This window comes from Canis aureus, chromosome 33, assembly GCF_053574225.1.
Source record: "Canis aureus isolate CA01 chromosome 33, VMU_Caureus_v.1.0, whole genome shotgun sequence".
Taxonomy (NCBI): Eukaryota; Metazoa; Chordata; class Mammalia; order Carnivora; family Canidae; genus Canis; species Canis aureus.
The window spans coordinates 40,794,264-40,819,154 of NC_135643.1; positions in this window are offsets into that span (position 1 = coordinate 40,794,264).

Consider the following 24,891-nt stretch of genomic DNA (forward strand, 5'->3'; position numbering starts at 1 on the left):
CCCCACCTGGACCTGATTGCTGTGGACTCTCTCTTGGCCTCACCTGGAACTGGTGACTCTGATCCTATCTGAGCGTCACCAAGACCTGGTGACTCTGGTCCTCACCTGGGCATATCATTGGTACCTGGTTACTCTGTTCCACACCTGAGCCTCACCTGGACATGATGACTCTGGAACCTCTCTGGGCCTCACCCTGACCTGATGACTCTTGTCCCCATCTGGATGTCAACTGGACCAGGTGATTCTTGTACCCCTCTAATACTCAACCAGATCTGGTGACTCTGGTCCTCAACTGGGCCTCACCTGGACCTAGTGAATATGCTCCAACTGGGCCTCATTTGGACCTGGTAACTCTGGTCCCTTCCTGGGCATCATCGGGACACGGTTCAGCTGCATGGCCTTCAGGTTTGCCTCACCTGGACCTGGTAACTCTGGTCCCTACCTGGGCATCATCGGGACATGGTTCCTCTACATGGCATGCAGGTTGGCCTCACCTGGACCTGGTGAGTGGGGTTGGCACCTGGGCCTCACCCATACATGGTGACACAGGTCCCCCGTGGGCCCAGTATGACCTGGTGAATCTCGTCCTTACCTGGTCCTCACCCGCACCTGGTAACCCTGATCAACACCTGGGAATCACCTGGACCTGGTGAATCTGGTCCCCATCTGGGCCTCACCCAGTCCTGGTGACTTTGTTCCCCTCTGGACCTGATTGCTGTCGATTCCTTCTTGGCCTCAACTGGAAGTGGTGACTCTGATCCTACCTGGGCCTCACCCAGATCTGGTGACTCTGGTCCTCACTTTGGACCATTATTACCTGGATACTCTGTTCCACACCTGAGCCTCACCTGGACATGATGACTCTGGATCCCCTCTGGGCCTCACCCTGACATGGTGACTCTGGTCCCCATCTGGATATCACCTAGACCAGGTGAATCTGTTACCCCTCTAGGGCTCAAATAGACCTGGTGACACTGGTCCTCAACTGGGTGTCACCGAGACCTAGTGAATATGTTCTCCACCTGCGCCTCATCTGGACTTGGTGACGCTGGGTCCACCTGGGCATCATCGGGACATGGTTACTCTGTTTCCCACTGGGACTGACCTGATCCTGGTAACTCTGCTCCTTACTTTGGCCTCTTCTGTACCAGGTGACTCTGGCTCCACCTGGGCCTCACCTGTAATTGGTGACTCTGATCCAAAGCATGGCCTCTCCTGACCTGTTGACTGTGGTTCCCATCGGGACCTCACCTGGACCTCATGTCTCTGATCCCACCTGGGCCTCACCAGGACCTGGTGTCTCTGGTACACACCTGGGTAGTCTCAGGATATGGTTACACTGTTCACTAACAGTGACCCAGCCGGACCTATTAACTCTGGTCTTCACCTGGGCCACACCTGGACCTGGTGACACGCGTTCCCACCTGGGTCTCACCTGGAAATGGTGAGTCAGATACCCACCTGGTCCTAACCTATAACTGTTGATTCTCGTTCCCACATGGACATCATGTGGACCTGGTGGCTGCGGTGTTTCTAGTTTGTCATGTACCTTGTGACACTGTTCCCCACCAGGGCCTCACCGGGACCTGGCGAGTGTGGTTGACACCTGCACCTCACCTGGACCTGGTGATTCTGGTCTGCACCTGAGACTACCCTGGATCTGGTGACTGTGGTCCCCACCTGGGCTTCACGTGGATTTGGGGACTCTCGTTCCCACATGAACCACACCTGGACCTGGTGACTGTGGTGTTCTTGTAGACTCATATTTACCTGGTGACTCCGGTCCCCACTAGGGCCTCACCTGGATCTGGTGACTCTGGCCTGCAGGTTGACCTCAACTGGACCTGGTGAGTGGGTTGCCATTAGGGCCTCACCCATACCTGGTGACTCAGGTCCCCACGTGAGCCTCTTGTACCTGGTGAATCTGGTCCTTACCTGGTCCTCTCCCAGACCCGATGACTCTGGTCACCACCTGGGCCTCACCTGGACCTGGTGAATCTGGTCCCAATCTGGGCCTCACCCAATCTTGGTGACTTTGTTCCACACCTTGACCTGATTGCTGTGGATTCTTTCTTGGCCTCACCTGGAACTGGTGACTCTGATCCTATCTGCGCGTCACCCAGACCTGTTGACTCTGGTCCTCACCTGGGCATCATTCGTACCTGGTGACTCTGTTCCACACCTGAGCCTCACTTGGTCATGATGACTCTGGAAATTCTCTGGGCCTCACCCTGACCTGGTGACTCTGGTCCCCATTAGGACGTAACCTGGACTGGGTGATTCTGGTTCCCATCTAGGCCTCAAGCAGATCTGGTGATTCTGGTCCTCAACTGGGCCTCACGTGGACTTAGTGAATATGCTCCATCTTGGCCTCATTTGGACCTGGTGACTCGGGTACCTAACTGGGCATCATCGGGACATGGTTCCGCGCATTGCCTGCAGGTTGGCCTCACCTGAACCTGGTGAGTGGGATTGCCACCTGTGGCTCACCCATACCTGGTGACTCAGGTCCCCACGTGGGCCTCTTGGACCTGGTGAATCTGGTCCTTACCTCGTCTTCTCCCAACCTGGGGACTCTGGTCATCACCTGGGCCGCACCTGGAGAAGGGAAACTGGTCCCCATCTGGGCCTCACCCAGTCCTGGTTACTTTGTTCCCCACCTGGAACTGATTGCTGTGGACTCTTTCTTTGCCTCACCTGCAACTGGTGACTCTGATCCTATCTGCGCGTCACCCAGATCTGTTGACTCTGGTCCTCATGTAGGCATCTTGGTACCTGGTGACTCAGTTCCACACCTGAGCCTAACCTGGACATGATGACTCAGGAACCTCTCTGGTCCTCACCCTGTCCTGGTGACTCTGGTCCCCATCTGGATGTCACCTGGAGCAGGTGATTTTGGTACCCCTCTGAGCCTCAACCAGATCTGGTGACTCTGGTCCTCAACTGGGCCTCACCTGGACCTAGTGAATATGCTCCATCTGGGCCTCATTTGGACCTGGTGACTCTGGTCCCTCCCTCGGCATCATCGGTACATGGTTCCACTGCATGGCCTGCAGGATGGTATCACCTGGACCTGGTAACTCTGGTTCCTACATGGGCATCATCGGGACACGGTTCGTCTGCATGGCGCGAAAGATGGCCTCTCCTGGACCTGGTGAGTATGGTTGCCACCTGTGCCTCACCCGTACCTGGGAACACAGGCCCCTCGTCGGCCTCTTGGACCTGGTGAATCTGGTCCTTACCTGGTCGTCTCCCATACCTGGGGTCTCTGGTCACCCCCTGGGCTTCACCTGGACCTGGTCAATCTGGTCTCCATCTGGGCATCACACAGTCCTGGTGACTTTGTTCCCCACCTGGATGATTGCTGTGGACAATTTCTTGGCCTCACCTTGAACTGGTGACTCTGATCCTTTCTGCGCATTACCCAGACCTGGTGACTCTAGTCCTCACCTGGGCATCTTTGGTACCTGGTGACTCTGTTCCACACCTGAGCCTCACCTGGACATGTTAACTCTGGAACCTCTCTGGGCCTCATCCTGACCTAGTTAACATACTCCCCACCTGCGCCACATCTGGGCCTGGTGACTCTGGTTCTACCTGGGCATCACCGGGACATGGTTACTCTATTCCCAATTGGAGTGACCTGATCCTGGTAACTCTGGTCCTGACTTTGGACTCTTCTGTACCAGTTGACTCTGGATCCACCTTGGGTTCACCGGTAACTGGTGACTCTGATCCTAAGCATGACCTCACCTGACCTGGTGACTGTGGTTCCCATCGGGACCTCACCTGGACCTCATGTCTCTGGTCCCAACTGGGACTCACCAGGACCTGGTGTCTCTGGTACCCACCTTGGTAGCATCAGGATACGGTTACACTGTTCACTAACAGTGACCCAGCCGGACCTATTAACTCTGGTCTTCACCTGGGCCACACCTGGACATGGTGACACTGGTTCCCACCTGGGTCTCACCTGGACATGGTGAGTCGCATCCACAACTGGTCCTCCCCTGTAACTGGTGATTCTCGTTCCCACATGGACATCATGTGGACGTGGTGGCTGCAGTGTTTCTAACTTCTCATGTACCTCGTGACTCTGGTCCCCACCAGGGCCTCACAGGGACCTGGTGAGTGTGGTTGCCACCTGCACCTCAAGTGGACCTGGTCATTCTGGTCTGCACCTGAGACTACCCTGGATCTGGTGACTGTGGTCCCCACCAGGGCTTCACCTGCTTTGGGGACTATGGTCTCCATCTGGGCCTAACCTGGCCCTGTTGACCATGGTCCTCAACTGGGCAAAATTGGGACCCGGTGACTGTATTCCACAACTGGACCTCACCTGGACCAGGTGATTCTGGTCTCCCTCCGGGACTCACCACGCCCTAGAGACTGTGACCCAAGTTTGCCCTGACTTGGACCTGCTGACCCTGGTTGCCACCTGCGTCTGACCTCGAACTGTTGACTCTGGTACTTTCAAGGGCCTACCCTGTCCTTGTGATCCTGGTCCCCACCTGGGACTCACCTGGACGTGGTGACTCATGACACAACCGCGTACTCACCTGGACCTGCTTACTGTGTTCCACATCTGGGCCTCAAGTAGACTTGTTGACCATGGTCCCCAAGCCGGCCTCACATGACCTGTTGCCTCTGATCCCCACCGGGGCCTCACGTGTACCTGGTAACTCTGGCCCTCATCTGGGCCTCATCTGGACCTAGTGACTCTGGTCCCCACCTGGGCTTCACATGGATCTGGTGACTCTGGTCCCCACCTGTACCTCACCTGGATCTGGTGACTCTGGTCCCCACCTGGACCTCTCCTGCACCTGGTGACTCTCTTTCCAACATGGACCTCACCTGGATCTGGTGACTCTGGTCCTCAGTTTGGCCTCACCTGGACCTTGTGTCTCTCGTCCCCACTTTGCTCTAACTCTGAACTGCTGAATCTTGCCCCACCTAGGCCGCACAAAAACCTGGTGACTCTTGTCCCCAGCTATGCCTCAATTCGACCTGATGAATCTGGTCCTCACGTGGGCCTCACATGGACCTGGGACTCAGCTGGATAGAGTGGCTCTGGTTCCCACAAGGGGCTCAACTGATACTAGTGACTGTGGTCTTATACTATGCCTCACCAGGACCTAGTGATTCTGTTCCCCATCTGGGCCTGCATGGCCCTAGTGACTCTGGTCCTCACCCAGGAATCATTGGGAACTGGATACTCTATTTCACACCTGGGCCTCACTTTGACCAGGGACCTCTGGTCCCATTCTGGGCCTCAAACTAAACTGGTTACTCTGGTTCCCGCTCTGGTCCTCTCCCTTACCTGGTGACTCTGGTCACCCCTTGGGCTTCACTTGGGCCTGGTGAATCTGGTCCTTAGCTGGTCCACACCTCGAATTGGTGACTGGTCGCCACCTGGGTCTCACCTGGACTTGGTGAATCCTGTTGCCTCCTGCACCTTACCTGGACCTTGTGACTGTGGTCACACCTGGACCTCACCTGGATCTGGTGGCTCTGGTTCCATATGGGGCTCTCCTGGACCTGGTTCCTGTGGTCTGCATCTGGCCTCACCTGGAACACAATGACTCTGATACTTATTTGGGCCTCTCATGGACCTGTTGACTCTGGTCCTTACCTAGGCATCATTGGGACCTGGATACTCTCTTATATACCTGGGCCTCACCTGGACCTGGTGACTGTGGTCCCACCTAGGCCTCACCTGGACGGGGTGACTGGTTCCCACAGGGACCTCACCTGGACCTGGTGACTCAGGTCCTCATATGGACATCATGGGACCTGGTTTCTCAGTTCCACATCGGGGCCTCACCTGGACCTAGTGATTCTCGTCCCTCTCTGGGCCTCACCCTGACGTGCTGACTCTAATCCCCCCCCGGATATCACCAGAACCGGGTGACTCTGGTCCCCCTCGGGACTCACCCGGAGCTGGGGTCACTGGTCCTCAACTCGGCCTCAACAGGACCTGGTGAATCTACTCCTCACTTAGGCCTCGTCTGGAACTTGTGACTCTTTTCCCACCTGGCAACAATGGGACATGGTTACTCTGTTCCGCACCTGGGCCTCACATGGACATGATAACTTTGCTCCGCACTTTGGCCTCACCTGGTCCCGATGACGCTGGCCCCATCCGAGGCCTCAATCTGGACCTGGAGACTGTCGTCCCCACCTGGGTCTCACTTGGACCTGGTGACTCTCGTTCCCACATGAACCACAACTGGACCTGGTGACTGTGGTGTACTTGTAGACTCACATTTACCTGGTGACTCCGGTCCCCACTAGTGCCTCACCTGGATCTGGTGACTTTGGCCTGCAGGTTGGCCTCACTTGGACCTGGTGAGTGGGGTTGCCACCTGGGCCTCACCCAAACCTGGTGATCTGGTCCCCATCTGGATGTCACCTGCACCAGGTGATTCTGGTACCCCTCTAGGCCTCAACCAGTTCTGGTGACTCTTGTCCTCAACTGGGCCACACCTGGACATAGTGAATATGCTCCATTTGGGCCTCATTTGGACCTGGTGACTCTGGTCACTCACTGGGCATCATCGGGAAATGGTTCCACAACATGGCCTGCTGGTTGGCCTCACCTGGACCTGGTAACTCTGGTCCGTACCTGGGCATCATCGAGACATGGTTCCGCTGCATGGCCTGCAGTTTGGCCTCATCTTGACCTGGTGAGTGGGGATCCCACCTGGGTCTTACCCATGCCTGGTGACACAGGTCCCCACGTGGGCCTCACTAGGACCTGGTGAATGTGGTCCTTACCTAGTCCTCACCCGGAACTGGTAAATCTGGTCACCACCTGGGCATCACCTAGTCCTGGTGACTTTGTTCCCCACCTGGACCTGATTGCTGTGGACACCTTCTTGGCCTCACCTGGAAGTGGTAACTCTGATCCTAACTGGGCCTCTCCCAGATATGGTGACTCTGGTCCTCACCTGTGGACCATTATGACCTGGATACTCTGTTCCTCACCTGAGCCTCACCTGGACATGATGACTCTGGATCCCCTCTGGGCCTCGCCCTGACCTGGTGACTCTGGTCCCCATCTCGATGTCACCTGGACCAGGTGATTCTGGTACCCTTATAGGGCTCAACCAGATCTGGTGACTCTGGTCCTCAACTGGGCCTCACCTAGACCTAGTGAATATGCTCCATCTGGGCCTCATTTGGACATGGTGATTCTGATACCTACCTCGGCTTTACCGGGACATGGTTCCACTGCTTGGCCTGCAGGTGTGCCTCACCTGGACCTGATAACTCTAGACCCCACCTGGGCATCATCAGGACATGGTTCCTCGGCATGGCCTGCAGGTTGGCCTCACTTGGACCTAGTGAGTGGGGTTGTCACCTGAGACTCACCCATGCCTGGTGACACAGGTCCCAACGTGGGCCTCACGTGGACCTGGTGAATCTGGTCCTTCCCTTGTCCTCACCCGGAACCTGTAACTCTGGTCATCACCTGGGAATCACCTGGACATTGAGATTCTGGTCCCCATTGGGCCTCATCCATTCCAGGTGACTTTGTTCCCACCTGGACCTGATTGCTGTGTACTCCTTCTTGGCCCTCACCTGGAACTAGTGACTCTGATCCTAACTGGGCCTCACCCAGATCTGGTGACTCTGGTCCTCACCTGTGGACCATTATGACCTGGATACTCTGTTCCAAACGTGAGCCTCACCTGGACTTGATGACTCTGGATCCCCTCTGGGCCTCAGCCTGACATGGTGACTCTGGTCCCCATCTGGATGTCACCTAGACCAGGTGAATCTGGTACCCCTCTAGGCCTCAACTTGACCTGGTGACTCTGGTCCTCAAATTGGCCTAACCGGGACCTAGTGAATATGCTCCCAACCTGCACCGCATCTGGACCTGGTAAATCTGGCTCTACCTAGGCATCATCGGGACATGGTTACTCTATTCCACACTGGGATACCTGATCCTGGTAACTCTGGTCCTGACTTTGGCCTCTTCTGTACCAGGTTACTCTGGCTCCACCTGGGCCTCAACTGTAACTGGTGACTCTGATCCTAAGTATGGCCTCACCAGACCTGGTGACTGTGGTTCCCATCGGGACCTCACCTGGACCTCGTTTCTCTGGTCCCACCTGGGCCACACCAGGACATGGTATCTCTGGTACCCACCTGGGTAGCATCAGGATATGGTTATACTGTTCACTAATAGTGACCCAGCCAGACCTATTAACTCTGTTCTTCACCTGAGCCACACCTGGACATGGTGACACTGGTTCCAACCTGGGTCTCACCTGGACATGGTGAGTCGGATCCCCACCTGGTCCTCACCTGTAACTGGTGATTCTCATTCCAGCATGGACATCATGTTCACCTGGTGTCTGCAGTGTTTTTAGCTTCTCATGTACCTCGTGACTCTGGTCCCCACCAGGGCCTCACCTGGACCTGGTGAGTGTGGTTGCCACCTGCACCTCACCTGGACCTGGTGATTCTGGTCTGCACCTGAGACTACCCTGGATCTGGTGACTGTGGTCCCACCTGGGCCTCACCTGGAAGAGGTGACTGGTTCCCACAGGGACCTCACCTGGACCTGGTGACTCAGGTCCTCATATGGGCATCATGGGGCCTGGTTTTTCAGGTCCACATTGGGGTCTCACCTGGATCTAGTGATTCTCGTCCCCCTCTGGGCCTCACCCTGACGTGGTGACTCTGGTCCCCACCTGGATATCTCCAGAACCGCGTGACTCTGGTCTCCCTCTGGGACTAACCCAGAGCTGGAGACACTGGTCCTCAAATGGGCCTCAACAGGACCTGGTGAATCTACTCCTCACTTAGGCCTCGTCCGGACCTTGTGACTCTTTCCCAACTGTCATCAATGGGACATGGTTACTTTGTTCCCCACCTAGGTCTCAACTGGACATGATAACTTTGTTCAACACTTTGGCCTCAACTGGTCCTGATGAATCTGGTCCCCCCACCTAGGCCTCAATCTGGAACTGGTGACTGTTGTCCCCACCTGGGTCTCACCTAGACCTGGTGACTCTCGTTCCCACCTGAACCACACCTGGACCTGGTGACTGTGGTGTTCTTGTAGACTCACATTTACCTGGTGACTCCGGTCCCCCCTGTGGCCACACCTGGATCTGGTGACTCTGGCCTGCAAGTTGGCCTCACCTGGACCTGGTGAGTGGGGTTCCCACCTGGGCCTCACACATACCTGGTGACCCACGTCCCCACGTGTGCCTCTTGGACCTGGTGAATCTGGTCCTTACCTGCTCCTCTCCCAGACCCGGGGAATCTGGTCACCACCTTGGCCTCACCTGGGCCTGGTGAATCTGGTCCCCATCTGGGCCTCACCCAGTCCTGGTGACTTTGTTCACCACTTGGACCTGATTGCTGTGGACTCTTTTTTCCTCACCTGGAACTGGTGACTCTGATCCTATCTGCGCGTCACCCAGATCTGGTCACTCTGGTCCTCACCTCTGGACCACTATGACCTGGACACTGTGTTCCACACCTGACACTCACCTGGACATGTTGACTCTGGAGCCACTCTGGGCCTCACCCTGACCTGATGACTCTGGTCCCCATCTGGATGTCACCTGTACCAGGTCATTCTGGTACCCCTCTAGGCCTCAACCAGATCTGGTGACTCTGGTCCTCAACTGGGCCTCACCTGGACCTAGTGAATATGCTCCATCTGGGACTCATTTGGACCTGGTGACTCTTGTCCCTTCCTGGGCATCATCGGGACATGGTTCCACTGCATGACCTGCAGGTTGGCATCACCTTGACCTGGTAACTCTGGTCCCTACCTGGGCATCATCGGACATGGTTCCACTGCATGGCCTTCAGGTTGGCCTCACGTGGACCGGGTAACTCTAGTCCCTACCTGGGCATCATGGGACATGGTTCCTCTGCATGGCCTGCAGGTTTCCCTCACCTGGACCTGGTGAGTGCGGTTGACACCTGGGCCTCACCCATACCTGGTGATTCAGGTCCTCACGTGGGCCTCACTTGGACCTGGTGAATCTGGTCCTTACCTGGTCCTCTGACAGACTCGGGGACTCTGGTCACCACCTGGACCTCACCTGGACCTGGTGAATATGGTCCCCATCTGGGCCTCACCCAGTCATGGTGACTTTGTTCTCCACCTGGACCTGATTGCTGTGGACCCTTTCTTGGCCTCACCTTGAACTGGTGACTCTGATCCTATCTGCGCATCACCCAGACCTGGTGACTCTGGTCCTCACCTGGGCATCATTGGTACCTGGTGACTCTGTTCCACAGCTGAGCCTCACCTGGACTTAATGACTCTGGAACCTCTCTGGGACTCACCCTGACCTGGTGACTCTCGTCCCCATCTGGATGTCACCTGGACTAGGGGATTCTGGTACCCCTCTAGGGCTCAACCAGATCTGGTGACTCTGGTCCTCAACTCGGCCTCACCTGGACGTAGTGAATATGCTCCATGTGGGCCTCATTTGGACCTGGTGACTCTGGTCCCTACCTGGGCATCATCGGGACATGGTTCCACTGCATTGCATGCAGGTTGGCCTCATCTGGACCTCGTAACTCTAGTCCCTACATGGCCATCATCGGGACACGGTTCCTCTGCATGGCCTTCAGGTTGGCCTCCCCTGGACCTGGTGAGTGAGGTTGCCACCTGGGTCTCCCCATAACTGGTGACACAGGTCCCACGTGGGCTTCACTTGGACATGGTGAATCTGGTCCTTACCTGGTCCTCACCCAGAACTGGTAACCCTTGTCACCACCTGGGAATCACCTGGACCTGTTGAATCTGGTCCCCATCTGGGCCTCACCCAGTCCTGGTGTCTTTGTTCCCCACCTGGACCTGATTTCTGTGGACTAATACTTGGCCTCACCTGGATCTGGTGACTCTGAACCTAACTGGGCCTCACCCAGATCTGGTGACTCTGGTCCTCACCTGTGGACCATTATGACCTGGATAATCTGCTCCACACCTCAGACTCACCTGGACATGATGACACTGGAACCTCTCTGGGCCTCACCCAGACCTGGTGACCCTGGTCCCCATCTGGATGTCACCTGGACCTGGTGATTCTTGTACCCCTCAAGTCTCAACCAGATCTAGTGACTCTGGTCCTCAACTGGGCCTCACCTGGACCTAGTGAATATGCTCCATCTGGGCCTCATTTGGACCTGGTGACTCTGCTCCCTACCTGGGTATCATCGGGACATGGTTCCACTGCATGGCCTGCAGGTTGGTCTCACCTGGACCTGGTAACTCTGGTCCATACCTGGGCATCATCGGGACACGCTTCCTCTGCATTGCCTGCAGGTTGGCCTCACCTGGACCTGGTGAGTGTGCTTGCCACCTGGGCCTCACTCATACCTGGTGACAAAGGCCCCACGTGGGCCTCACTTGGACCTGGTGAATCTGGTCCTTACCTGCTCCTCACCCGGAACTGCTAACTCTGGTCACCACCTGGGAATCACCTGGGTCTGGTGAATCTGGTCCCCATCTGGGCCTCACACAGGCTTGGTTAATTTGCTCCCCACCTGGACCTGATTGCTGTGGACTCCTACTTGGCCTCACTTGGAACTGCTGACTCTGATCTTTACTGGGCCTCACCCAGATCTGGTGACTCTGGTCCTCACCTGTGGACCATTATGACCTGGATACTCTGTTCCACACCTGAGCCTCACCTGGACATGATGACTCTGGATCCCCTTTGGGCCTCACCCTGACATGGTGAGTCTCGTCCCCATCTGGATGTCACCTAGACCAGGGGATTCTGGTACACCTCTAGGCCTCAACTTGACCTGGTGACTCTGGTCCTCAACTGGGCCTCAACGGGACCTAGTGAACATGCTCCCCACCTGAGCCTCATCTGGTCCTGGCGACTCTATTTCAACCATGGGAATCATTGGGACATGGTTACTCTATTCCCCACTGGGACTGCCCTGATCCTTGAAACTCTGGTCCTGACTTTGGCCTCTTCTATACCAGGTGACTCTGGCTCCACCTGGGCCTCACCTGTAACTGGTGACACTGATTCTAAGCATGGCCTCACCTGACATGGTGACTGTGGTTCCCATAGGGACCTCAATTGGACCTCAGGTCTCTGGTCCCATCTCGGGGTCACCAGGACCTGGTGTCTCTGGTACCCACCTGTGTAGCATCAGGATATCGTTACACTGTACACTAACAGTGACCCAGCCGGACCTATTAACTCTAGTCTTCACCTGGACCACACCTGGACATGATGACACTGGCTCCCACCTGGGTCTCAACTGGACATGGTGAGTCGGATCCCCACCTGGTCCTCAGCTGTCACTGGTGATTCTTGTTCCCACATGGACATCATGTGGACCTGGTGGCTGCAGTGTTTCTAGCTTCTCATGTACCTCGTGACTCTGGTCCTCACCAGGGCCCCACCGGGTCCTGGTGAGTGTGGTTGCCACCTGCACCTCACCTGGACCTGGTGATTCTGGTCTGCACCTGAGACTACCCTGGATCTGGTGACTGTGGTCCCCACCTGGGCTTCGCCAGGATTTGGGGACTCCGGTCCCCATCTAGCCCTCACCTGGCCCTGTTCATCATGGTCCTCAACTGGGCAAAATTGGAATCCGGTGACTGTGTTCCACAACTGGACCTCACCTGGACCAGGTGACTCTGGTCCCTGTCTGGGTCTCACCGTGCCCTAGTGACTGTGAACATCACTTTGGCCTGACTTGGACGTGCTGACCCTGGTTGCCACCTGCACCTGAACTCGAACTGTTGTCTCTAGTTCTTTAGGGCCTCCCTTTTACCTAGTGATCCTGGTCCCCACCTGGGCCTCACCTGGATGTGGTGACTCTTCTCACCACCGGGGACTCACCTGGACCTGCTTACTGTGTTCCAGACCTGGGCCTCAAGTAGACCTGTTGACCATTTCCCCAAGCCGGCCTCACATGGACCTGTTCCCTCTGATCCCACCCGGGGCCTCACGTGTAACTGGTAACTCTGGTCATCACCTGGGCCTCATCTGGACCTAGTGACTCTGGTCCCCACCTGGGTTTCACCTGGATCTGGTGACTCTGTTCCCCTCCTGGATTTCACCTGGATCTGGTGACTCTGGTCGCCACATGGACCTCTCCTGGACCTGGTGACTCTCTTTCCAACATGGACCTCAGCTGGATCTGGTGACTCTGGTCCTCCGTTTGGCCTCACCTGGACCTGGTGTCTCTCGTCCCCACTTTGACCTAACTCAGAACTACTGAATCTTGCCACACCTAGGCCGCACCCAGACCTGGTGACTCTTGACCCCAGCTATGCCTCAATTCGACCTGATGAATCTGGTCCTCACGTGGGCCTCACATGGACCTGGGACTCAGCTGGATAGAGTGGCTCTGGTTCCCACAAGGGGCTCACCTGATACTGGTGACTTATTCACCAGTGGTCTTATTCTATGCCTCACAAGGACCTATTGCTTCTGTTCCCCATCTTGGCCGGCCTGGCCCTTGTGACACTGGTCCTCACCCAGGCATCATTGGGACCTGGGTACTCTATTCCACACCTAGGCCTCACTTTGACCAGGGACCTCTGGTCCCATTCTGGGCCTCAAACTAAACTGGTTACTCTGATTCCCCCTCTGGGCCTCACCCTTACCTGGTGACTCTCGTCACCCCTTGGGCTTCACTTGGGCCCGGTGCATCTGGTCCTTAGCTGGTCCGCAACTGGATCTGGTGACTGGTCGCCACCTGGGCCTCACCTGGACTTGGTGAATCCTGTTGACACCTGCGCCTCAACTGGACCTTGTGACTGTGGTCCCACCTGGACCTCAACTGGATCTGGCGGGTCTGGTTCCCATATGGGGCTCTCCTGGACCTGGTTCCTGTGGTCTCCATCTGGCCTCACCTGGAACACAATGACTCTGATCCATATTTGGGCCTCTTCTGGACCTGTAGACTCAGGTCCTTAACTGGGTATCTTTGGGACCTGGATACTCTCTTATATACCTGGGCCTCACCTGGACCTGGTGATTGTGGACCCACCTTGGCCTTACCTGGACGTGGTGACTGGTTCCCACAGGGACCTCACCTGGACCTGGTGACTCAGGTCCTCATATGGGCATCATGGGACCTGGTTTCTCAGTTCCACATCGGGGCTCACCTGGATCTAGTGATTCTCGTCCCCCTCTGGGCCTCACCCTGACGTGGTGACTCTGGTCCCCACCTGGATATCACCAGAACCGGTGACTCTGGGCCCCCTCTTGGACTCAACTGCACATGGAGACACTGGTCCTCAACTGGGGCTCAACAGGACCTGGTGAATCTACTCCTCATTTAGGCCTCGGCTGGACCTTTTTACTCTTTTCCCACCTGGAATCAATGGGACAAGGTTACTCTGTTCCTCACCTGGGCCTCACCTGGACATGATAACTTTGCTCCACACTTTGGCCTCAGCTGGTCCTGATGACTCTGGTCCACCCACCTAGGCCTCAATCTGGACCTGGTGACTGGTCCCCACCTGGAACTCACCTGGACATGGTGACTCTCGGTCCCACATGAACCACACCTGGACCTGGTGCCTGTGGTATTCTTGTAACTCCCATTTCCCTGGTGACTCCGGTCCCCACTAGGGCCTCACCTGGATCTGGTGACTCTGGCCTGCAAGTTGGCCTCACCTGGACCTGGTGAGTGGGGTTGCCACCTGGGCCTCACCCATACCTGGTGACTCAGGTCTCCACGTGGGCCTCTTGGACCTGGTGAATCTGTTACTTACCTGGTCCTCTCCCAGACCCGGGGACTCTGGTCAACACCTGGGCCTCACCTGGACCTGGTCAATCTGGTCCCGATCCGGGCCTCACCCGGTCCTGGTGACTTTGTTCCGCACCTGGACCTGATTGCTGTGGACTCTTTCTTGGCCTCACCTGGAAATGGTGACTCTGATCCTATCTGCGCGTCATCCAGACCTGGTGACTCTGGTCCTCACCTGGGCATCATTGGTACTTGGTGACTCTGTTCCATACCTGAGCCTCACCTGGACATGATGACTCTGGAACCTCTCTGGGCCTCACCCTGACTTGGTGATTCTGGACCCATCTGGATTTCACCTGGACCAAGTGATTCTGGTACCCTCTAGGCCTCAACCAGATCTGGTGACTCTTGTCCTCAACTGGGCCTCACCTGGACCTAGTGAATATGCTCCCCAACTGCACCTCGTCTGGACATGGTGACTCTGGTTCTACGTGGGCATCATCGGGACACGGTTACACTGCATGGCCTGCAGGTTGGCCTCAGCTGGACCTGGTATCTCTCGTGCCTACCTGGGCATCATCGGGACATGGTTCCTCTGCATGGCCTGCAGGTTGGCCTCACCTGGACCTGGTGAGTGGGGTTGCCACCTGGGCCTCACCCATACCTGGTGACACAGGTCCCCACGTGGGCCTCACTTGGACCTGGTGAATCTGGTCCTTACCTGGTCCTCACCCGGAACTCGTAACCTGGTCACCACCTGGGAATCCCCTGGGCCTGGTGAATCTGGTCCCCATCTGGGCCTCACTCAGTCCTGGTGACTTTGTTCCCCACCTGGACCTGATTGCTGTGGACTCCTTCTTGGCCTCACCTGGAACTGGTGACTCTGACCCTAACTGGGCCTCACCCAGATCTGCTGACTCTGGTCCTCACCTGTGGATCATTACGACCTGGATACTCTGTTCCACACCTGAGCCTCACCTGGACATGATGACTCTGGATCCACTCTGGCCCCCCTCTGACATGGTTACTCTGGTCCCCATCTGGATGTCACCTAGACCAGGTGAATCTGGTAGCCCTCTAGGCCTCAACTTGACCTGGTGACTCTGGTCCTCAACTGGGCCTCACCGGGACCTAGTGAATATGCTCCCCAACTGTGCCTCGTCTGGACATGGTGACTCTGGTTCTACGTGGGCATCATCAGTTCATGGTTACTCTATTCCCCACTGGGAGTGACTTGATCCTGGTAACACTATTCCGGACCTTGGCATTTTCTCTACCAGGTGACTCTGGCTCCACCTGGGCCTCACCTCTTACTGGGGACTCTGATCCTAAGCATGGCCTCACCTGACCTGGTGACTGTGGTTCCCATCGGGCCCTCACCTGGACCTCATGTCTCTGGTCCCACCTGGGCCTCACCAGGACATGGTGTCTCTGTTACCAACCTGGGTAGCATCAGGATATGGTTACACTGTTCACTAACAGTGACCCAGCCGGACCTATAAACTCGGGTCTTCACCTGGGCCACACCTGGACATGGTGACACTGGTTCCCACCTGGGTCTAACTTGGACATGGTGAGTCGGATAGCCACCTGGTCCTCACCTGTAACTGTTGATTCTCGTTCCCACATGGACATCATGTGGACCTGGTGTCTGCAGTGTTTCTAGCTTCTCATGTACCTCGTGACTCTGGTCCCCACCAGGGTCTCACCGGGACCTGTTGAGTGTGGTTGCCACCTGCACCACACCTGGAACTGTTGATTCTGGTCTGCACCTGAGACTACCTGGATCTGGTGACTGTGGTCCCCACCTGGGCTTCACCCGGATTTGGGGACTCCGGTACCCATCCGGGCCTCACCTGGACCTGTTGACCATGGTCCTCAACTGGGCAAAATTGGGACCCGGTGACTGTGTTCCACAACTGGACCTCACCTGGACCACATGACTCTGGTCCCCCTCTGGGTCTCACCGTGCCCTCGTGACTTTGAACCCCACTTTGGCCTGACTTGGGCCTGCTGACCCTGGTTGCCACCTGCGCCTGACCTCGAACTGTTGACTCTGGTTCTTTCAAGGGCCTCCCCTGTACCTGGTGATCCTGATCCCCACCTGGGCCTCACGTGGACGTGGTGACTCTAGTCACCACTGCGGACTCACCTGGACCTGCTTACTGTGTTCCACACCTGGGCCTCAATAGACCTGTTGACCATGGTCCCCAAGACGGACTCACATGGACCTGTTGCCTCCGATCCCACCCGGGGCCTCACGTGTACCTGGTAACTTTGGTCCTCACCTGGGACTCATCTGGATCTAGTGACTCTGGTCCCAACCTGGGCTTCACCTGGATCTGGTGGCTCTGGTCCCCACCTGGATTTCACCTGGAACTGGTGGTCTGGTCCCCACCTGGACCTCTCCTGGACCTGGTGACTCTCTTTCCAACATGGACTTCACTTGGATATGTTGACTCTGATCCTCAGTTTGGCCTCACCTGGACATGGTGTCTCTCGTCCCCACTTTGACCTAACTCAGAACTGCTGAATCTTGCCCCACCTAGGCCGCACCGAGACCTGGTGACTCTTGTCCCCAGCTATGCCTCAATTCGACCTGAGGAATCTGGTCCACAAGTGTGCCTCACATGGACCTGGGACTCAGCTGGATACAGTGGCTCTGGTTCCCACAAGTGGCTCACCTGATACTGGTGACTTATTCACCAGTGGTCTTTTTCTATGCCTCACGAGGACCTAGTGATTCTGTTCCCCATCTGGCCTTCATGGCCCTAGAGACTCTGGTCCTCACCCAGGCATCATTGGGACCTGGATACTCTATTCCACACCTGGGCCTCACTTTGACCAGGGACCTCTGGTCCCATTCTGTGTCTCTAACTAAACTGGTTACTCTGATTCTACCTCTGGGCCTCACCGTTACCTGGTTTCTCTGGTCACCCCTTGAGCTTCACATGGGACTGGTGAATCTGGTCCTTAGCTGATCCGAACCTGGATCTGGTGATTGGTCGCCACCTGGGCCTCACCTGGACTTGGTGAATCCTGTTGCCACCTGCGCCTCACGTGGACCTTGTGACTGTGGTCCCACGGGGAACTCACCTGGATCTGGTGGCTCTGGTTCCCATATGGGGCTCTCCTGGACCTGGTTACTGTGGTCTCCATCTGGCCTCACATGGAACACAATGACTCTGATCCATATTTGGGCCTCTCCTGGACCCGTTGACTCTGGTCCTTACCTGGGCATCACTGGGACATGGATACTCTCTTATACAACTGGGCCTCACCTGGACCTGGTGACTGTGGTCCCACCTGGACCTCATCTGGATGAGGACACTGGTTCCCACAGGGACCTCACCTGGACCTGGTGACTCAGGTCCTCAAATTGGTATCATGGGACCTGGTATCTCAGTGCCACATTGGGGCCTCACCTGGACCTAGTGATCTCGTCCCCCTCTGGGCCTCACTCTGACCTGGTGACTCTGGTCCCCACCTGGATATCACCAGAACCGGGTGACTCTGGTCCCCCTCTGGGACTCACCCGAATCTGGGGACACTGGTCCTCAACTGGAGTCAACAGGATCTGGTGAATTTACTCCTCACTTAGGCCTCGTCTGGACCTTGTGACTCTTATCCAACCTGGCATCAATGGGACATGGTTACTCTGTTCCCCACCTGGGCCTCACCCGGAAATGATAAGTTTTCTTCGCACTTTGGCCTCAACTGTTCCTGATGACTCTGGTCCCCCCACCTAGGCCTCAATCTGGACCTGGTTCCTGTGTTCCCCACCTGAGTCTCACCTGGATCTGGTAACTCTCGTCCCTACCTGGGCATCATCGGGACATGTCTCCTCTGCATGGCCTGCAGGTTGGCCTCATCTTGACCTGGTGAGTGGGGTTGCCACGTGGGTCATGGACATCATGTGGACCTGGTGTCTGCAGTGTTTCTAGCTTCTCATGTACCTCGTGACTCTGGTCCCCACCAGGGCCTCACCGGGACCTGGTGAGTGTGGTTGCCACCTGCACCACACCTGGAACTGTTGATTCTGGTCTGAACCTGAGACTACCCTGGATTGGTGACTCTGGTCCCCACCTGGGCTTCACCTGGATCTGGTGACACTGGTCCCCACCTGGACCTCACCTGGATCTGGTGACTCTGGTCCTCAGTTTGGCCTCACCTGGACCTGGTGTCTCTCGTGCCCACTTTGACCTAACTCAGAACTGCTGAATCTTGACCCACGTAGGCCGCACCCAGACCTGGTGACTCTTGTCCCCAGCTATGCCTCAATTCGACCTGATGAATCTGCTCCTCAGGTGGGCCTCACATGGACCTGGGACTCAGCTGGATAGAGTGGCTCTGGTTCCCACAAGGGTCTCACATGATACTCGTGACTGTGGTCCCACCTTGGCCTCACCTGGACGAGGTGACTGGTTCCCACAGGGACCTCACCTGTACCTGGTGACTCAGGTCCTCATATGGGCATCATGGGACCTGGTTTCTCAGTTCCACATCGGGACCTCACCTGGACCTAGTGTTTCTCGTCCCATTATGGTCCTCATCCTGACGTGGTGACTCTGGTCCCCACCTGGATATCACCAGAACCGGGTGACGCTGGTCCCCCTCTGGGACTCACCCGGAGCTGGGGACACTGGTCCTCAACTGGGCCTCAACAGGACCTGGTGAATCTGCTCCTCACTTAGGCCTCGTCTGGACCTTGTGGCTCTTTTCCCACCTGGCAAAATGGGACATGGTTTGTCTGTTCCCCACCTGGGCCTCACCTGGACATGATAACTTTGCTCCACATTTTGGCCTCAACTGGTCCTGATGACTCTGGTCCCCCGACCTAGGCGTCAATCTGGACATGATTGCTGTGGACTCCTTCTTAGCCTCAACTGGAACTGGTGAATCTGATCCAGATTGAGGATCACCAATCTGGGCCTCACCTGGCCCTGTCAACCATGGTCCTCAACTGCCAAAATTGGGACCCGGTGACTGTGTTCCACCCCTGGACCTCACCTGGACCAGGTGACTCTGGTCCCCCTCTGGGTCTCACCGTGCCCTAGTGACTGTGAACCACAATTTGGCCTGACTTGGACCTGATGACCCTTGTTGACACCTGCGCCTGACCTCGAACTGTTGACTCTGGTTCATTCAACCGCTTCCTCTGTACCTGGTGATCCTGGTCCCCCCCTGGGACTCACCTGGACCTGGTGACCCTTGTCACCACCGGGGACTCACCTGGACCTGGTTACTGTGTTCCACACATGGGCCTCAAGTAGTCCTGTTGACCATTGTAACGATGACGGCCTCATATGGACCTGTTTCCTCTGATTCCCTCCGGGGCATCACGTGTACCTGGTAACACTGGTCCTCACTTGGGCCTCATCTGGACCTAGTGACTCTTGTCCCCACCTTGGCTTCACCTGGATCTGGTGACTCTGGTCCTCAACTGGGCCTCAATTGGACCTATTGAATATGCTCCATCTGGGCCTCATTTGGACCTGGTGACTCTCTTCCCTACCTGGGCATCTTCGGGACATGGTTCCACTGCATGGCCTTTAGGTTGGCCGCACCTGGACCTGGTAACTGTGGTTCTACCTGGGCAACATCGGGACGTGGTTACTCTATTCCCAGTGGGACTGACCTGATGGTGGTAACTCTGGTCCTGACTTTCGCCTCTTCTGTGCCATGTGACTCTGGCTCCCCCTGGACCTCACCTGTAAATGGTGACTCTGATCCTAAGCATGCCTCACCTGACCTGGTGACTGTGGTTTCCATCGGTACCTCACCTGGTCCTCATGTCTCTGGTCCCAACTGGGACTCACCAGGACCTTGTATCTGGTACACACCTGAGTAGCATCAGGATATGCTTACACTGTTCACTAACAGTGACCTGGCCGGATCTATTAACTCTAGTCTTCACCTGGTCCACACTTGGACATGGTGACACTGGTCCCCACCAGGGTCTTACCTGGACATGGTGACTCAGATCCCCACCTGGTCCTCACCTGTAACTTGTAATTCTCGTTCCCACATGGACATCATGTGGACCTGGTGGCTGCAGTGTTTCTAGCTTCTCATGTACCTCGTGACTCTGGTCCCCACCAGGGCCTCACCGGGACTTGGTGAGTGTGGTTGCCACCTGCACCTCACCAGGACCTGGTGATTCTGGTGTCCACCTGAGACTACCCTGGATCTGGTGACTCTGGTCCCCACCTGGGCTTCACCTGAATTTGGGGACTCCGGTCCCCATCTGGGCCTCACCTGGCCCTGTTGACCATGGTCCTCAAATGGGCAAAATTGGGACACGGTGACTGTGTTCCACAACTGGACCTCACCTGGACAAGTTGACTCTGGTCCCCCTCTGGGTCTCACTGTGCCCTAGTGACTGTGAACCCCACTTTGGCCTGACTTGGACCTGCTAACCCTGGTTCCCACCTGCGCCTGACCTCGAACTGTTGACTCTGGTTCTCTCAAGGGCCTCCCCTGTACCTGGTGATCCTGGTCCCAATTGGGCTTCAACTGGACGTGGTGACTCTTCTCACCACCGGGGACTCACCTGGACATGATTACTGTGTTCCACACCTGGGCCTCAGGTAGACTTGTTTACCGTGGTCCCCAAGCCGGCCTCACATGGACCTTTTGGCTCTGATCCCCGCCGGGGGCTCACGTGTATCTGGTAACTCTGATCCTCACCTGGGTCTAATCAGGACCTAGTGACTCTGGTCCTCACCTGGGCTTCACCTGGATCTGGTGACTCTGGTCCCCACCTGGACTTCACCTGGATCTGGTGACTCTGGTCCCCACCTGGACCTCTCCTGGACCTAGTGACTCTATTTCCAACATGGACCTCACCTGGATGTGGTGAATCTGGTACTCAGTTTGGCCTCACCTGGACCTGGTGTCTCTCGTCCCCACTTTGACCTAACTCAGATCTGCTGAATCTTGCCCCACCTAGCCCGCACGCAGACCTGGTGACTCTTGTCCCGAACTATGCCCCAATTCGCCCTGATGCATCTGGTCCTGACGTCGGGCTCACATGGATCTGTTACTCAGCTGGATAGAGTGGCTCTGGTTCCCACAAGGGGCACACCTGATACTGGTGATTGTGGTCTTATTCTATGCCTCACCAGGACCTAGTGATTCTGTTCCCCATCTGGGCCTGCATGGCCCTAGTGACTCTGGTCCTCACCCAGGCATCATTGGGACCTGGATACTCTATGCCACACCTGGGCCTACCTGTGACCAGGGACCTCTGGTCCCATTCTGGGCCTCAAACTAAACTGGTTACTCTGGTTCCCCCTCTGAACCTCACCCTTACCTGGTGCCTCGGGTCACCCCTTGGGTTTCACTTGAGACTCGTGAATCTGGTCCTTAGCTGGTCCGCAACTGGATCTGGTGACTGGTGGCCACCTGGGTCTCACCTGGACTTGGTGAATCCCGTTGCCACCTGCGCCTCACCTGGACCTTCTGCATGTGGTCACAACTGGACCTCACCCTGATCTGTTGGCTCTGGTTCCCATATGGGGCTCTCCTGGACCTGGTTCCTGTGGTCTCCTTCTGGCCTCACCTGGAACACAATGACTCTGATCCATATTTGGTTCTCTCCTGGACCTGTTGACTCTGGTCCTTACCTGGGTATCATTGGGACCTGGATACTCTCTATATACCTGGGCCTCACCTGAACCTGGTGACTGTGGTCCCACCTGGGCCTCACCTGGACGAGGTGACTGGTTCCCACAGGGACCTCACCTGGACCTGATGACTCAGGTCCTCATATTGGCATCACGGGACCAGGGTTCTCAGTTCCACATCGGGGTCTCATCTGGTCCTAGTGATTCTCGTCCCCCTCTGGGCCTCACACTGACGTGGTGACTCTGGTCCCCACCTGGATATCACCAGAACCGGGTGACTCTGGTCCCCCTCTGGGACTCACCCGGAGCTGGGGACACTGGTCCTCAACTGGGCCTCAACAGGACCTGGTGAATCTACTCCTCACTAAGGCCTCGTCTGGACCTTGTGACTCTTTTCCCACCTGGCATCAATGGGACATGGTTACTCTTTCACAACTGGGCCTCACATGGACCTGATAACTTTGCTCCACACTTTGGCCTCAACTAGTCCTGATGACTCTGGTCCCCCGACCTAGGCCTCACCTGGTCCTGGTGACTGTGGTCCCACCTGGGCCTCACCTGGACCTGGTGTCTGTGGTCCCCACCTGGGTCTCACCTGGACCTGGTGACTCTCGTTCCCACATGAACCACACCAGGATCTGGTGACTGTGTTGTTTTTGTAGAATCATTTTTAACTGGTGACTCCAGTCCCCACTAGGTCCTCACGTGGATCGGGTGACTTGGTCTGCAGGTTGGCCTCACCTGGACCTGGTGAGTGGGGATGCCTCTTGGGCCTCACCCATAATTGGTGACTCAGGTCCCCATGTGGGCCTCTTCTACCTGGTGAATCTGGTCCTTACCTGGTCCTCTCCCAGACCCGGGGACTCTGGTCACCACCTGGGCCTCACCTGTACCTGCTGAATCTGGTCCCCATTTTGGCCTCACTCAGTCCTGGTGAATTTGTTCCCCACCTTGACCTGATTGCTGTGGACTCTTTCATGGCCTCACCTGGACCTGGTTACTCTGGTCCTCACCTGGGCATCATTGGTCCTGGTGACTCTGTTCCACACCTGAGGCTTCCCTGGACATGATGACTCTGGAACCACTCTGGCTATCAACCTAACTTAGTGACTCTGGTCCCCATATGGATGTCACCTGGTCCAGGGGATTATGGTACCCGTTTGGGCCTCAAAAAGGTCTGGTGACTATGGTCCTCAACTGGGCATCACCTGGACCTAGTGAATATGCTCCATCTGGGCCTCATTTGGACCTGGTGATTCTGGTCACTACCTGGGCATCATCGGGACATGGTTCCACTGCATGACCTGCAGGTTGGCCTCACCTGGACCTGGTAACTCTGGTCCCTACCTAGGCATCATCGGGACATGGTTCCACTGCATGGCCGGTAGGTTGGCCTCACCTGGACCTGGTAACTCTCGTCCCTACCTGGGCATCATTGGGACCTGTTTCCTCTGCATGGCCTGCAGGTTGGCCTCACCTGGACCTGGTTAGTGGGTTTGTCACCTGGGCCTCAGCCTTGCCTAGTGACACAGGTCCCCACGTGGGCCTCACTTGGACCTGGTGAATCTGGTCCTTACCTGGTGGTCACCCGGAACTTGTAACTCTCGTCAGCACATGGGAATCACCTGGGCGTGGTGAATCTGGTCCCCATCTGGGCCTCACCCAGTCCTGTTGACTTTCTTCCCCACCTGGACCTGATTGCTGTGGACTCCTTCTTGGCTAACCTGGAACTGCTGACTCTGATGCTAACTGGACCTCACCCAGATCTGGTGATTCTGGTCCTCACCTGTGGACCATTATGACCTGGGTATTCTGTTCCACACCTGAGCCTCACCTGGATATGTTGACTCTGGATCCACTCTGGGCCTCAGCCTGACATGGGTACTCTGGTCCCCATCTGGATGTCACCAGACCAGGTGAATCTGGTACACCGCTAGGCCTCACCTAGACCTGGTGACTCTGGTCCTCAACTGGGCCTCAACGGGACCTAGTGAACATGCTCCCCACCTGCGCCACATCTGGGCCAGGTGACTCTGGTTCTACCTGGGCATCACCGGGACATGATTACTCTATCCCACTTGGAGTGACCTGATCCTGGTAACTCTGGTCCTGACTTTGGCCTCTTCTGTACCAGATGACTCTGGCTCCACCTGGGCCTCACCTGGAACTGGTGACTCTGATCCTAAGCATGGCCTCACCTGACCTGGTGACTGTGGTTCCCATCGGACCTCACCTGGACCTCATGTCTCTGGTCCCACTTGGGCCTCACCAGGACCTGGTGTCTCTGCTACCCACCTGGGTAGCATCAGGATATGGTTATACTGTTCACTGACAGTGACCCAGCCGGACCTATTAACTCTGGTCTTCACCTGGGCCACACCTGGACATGGTGACACTGTTTCCCACCTGGGTCTCACCTGGACATGGTGAGTCGGATCCCCACCTGGTCCTCACCTGTAACTGGTGATTCTCGTTCCCACATGGAGATCATGTGGACCTGTTGGCCGCAGTGTTTCTAGCATCTTTTTTTTTAATTTTTATTTATTTATGA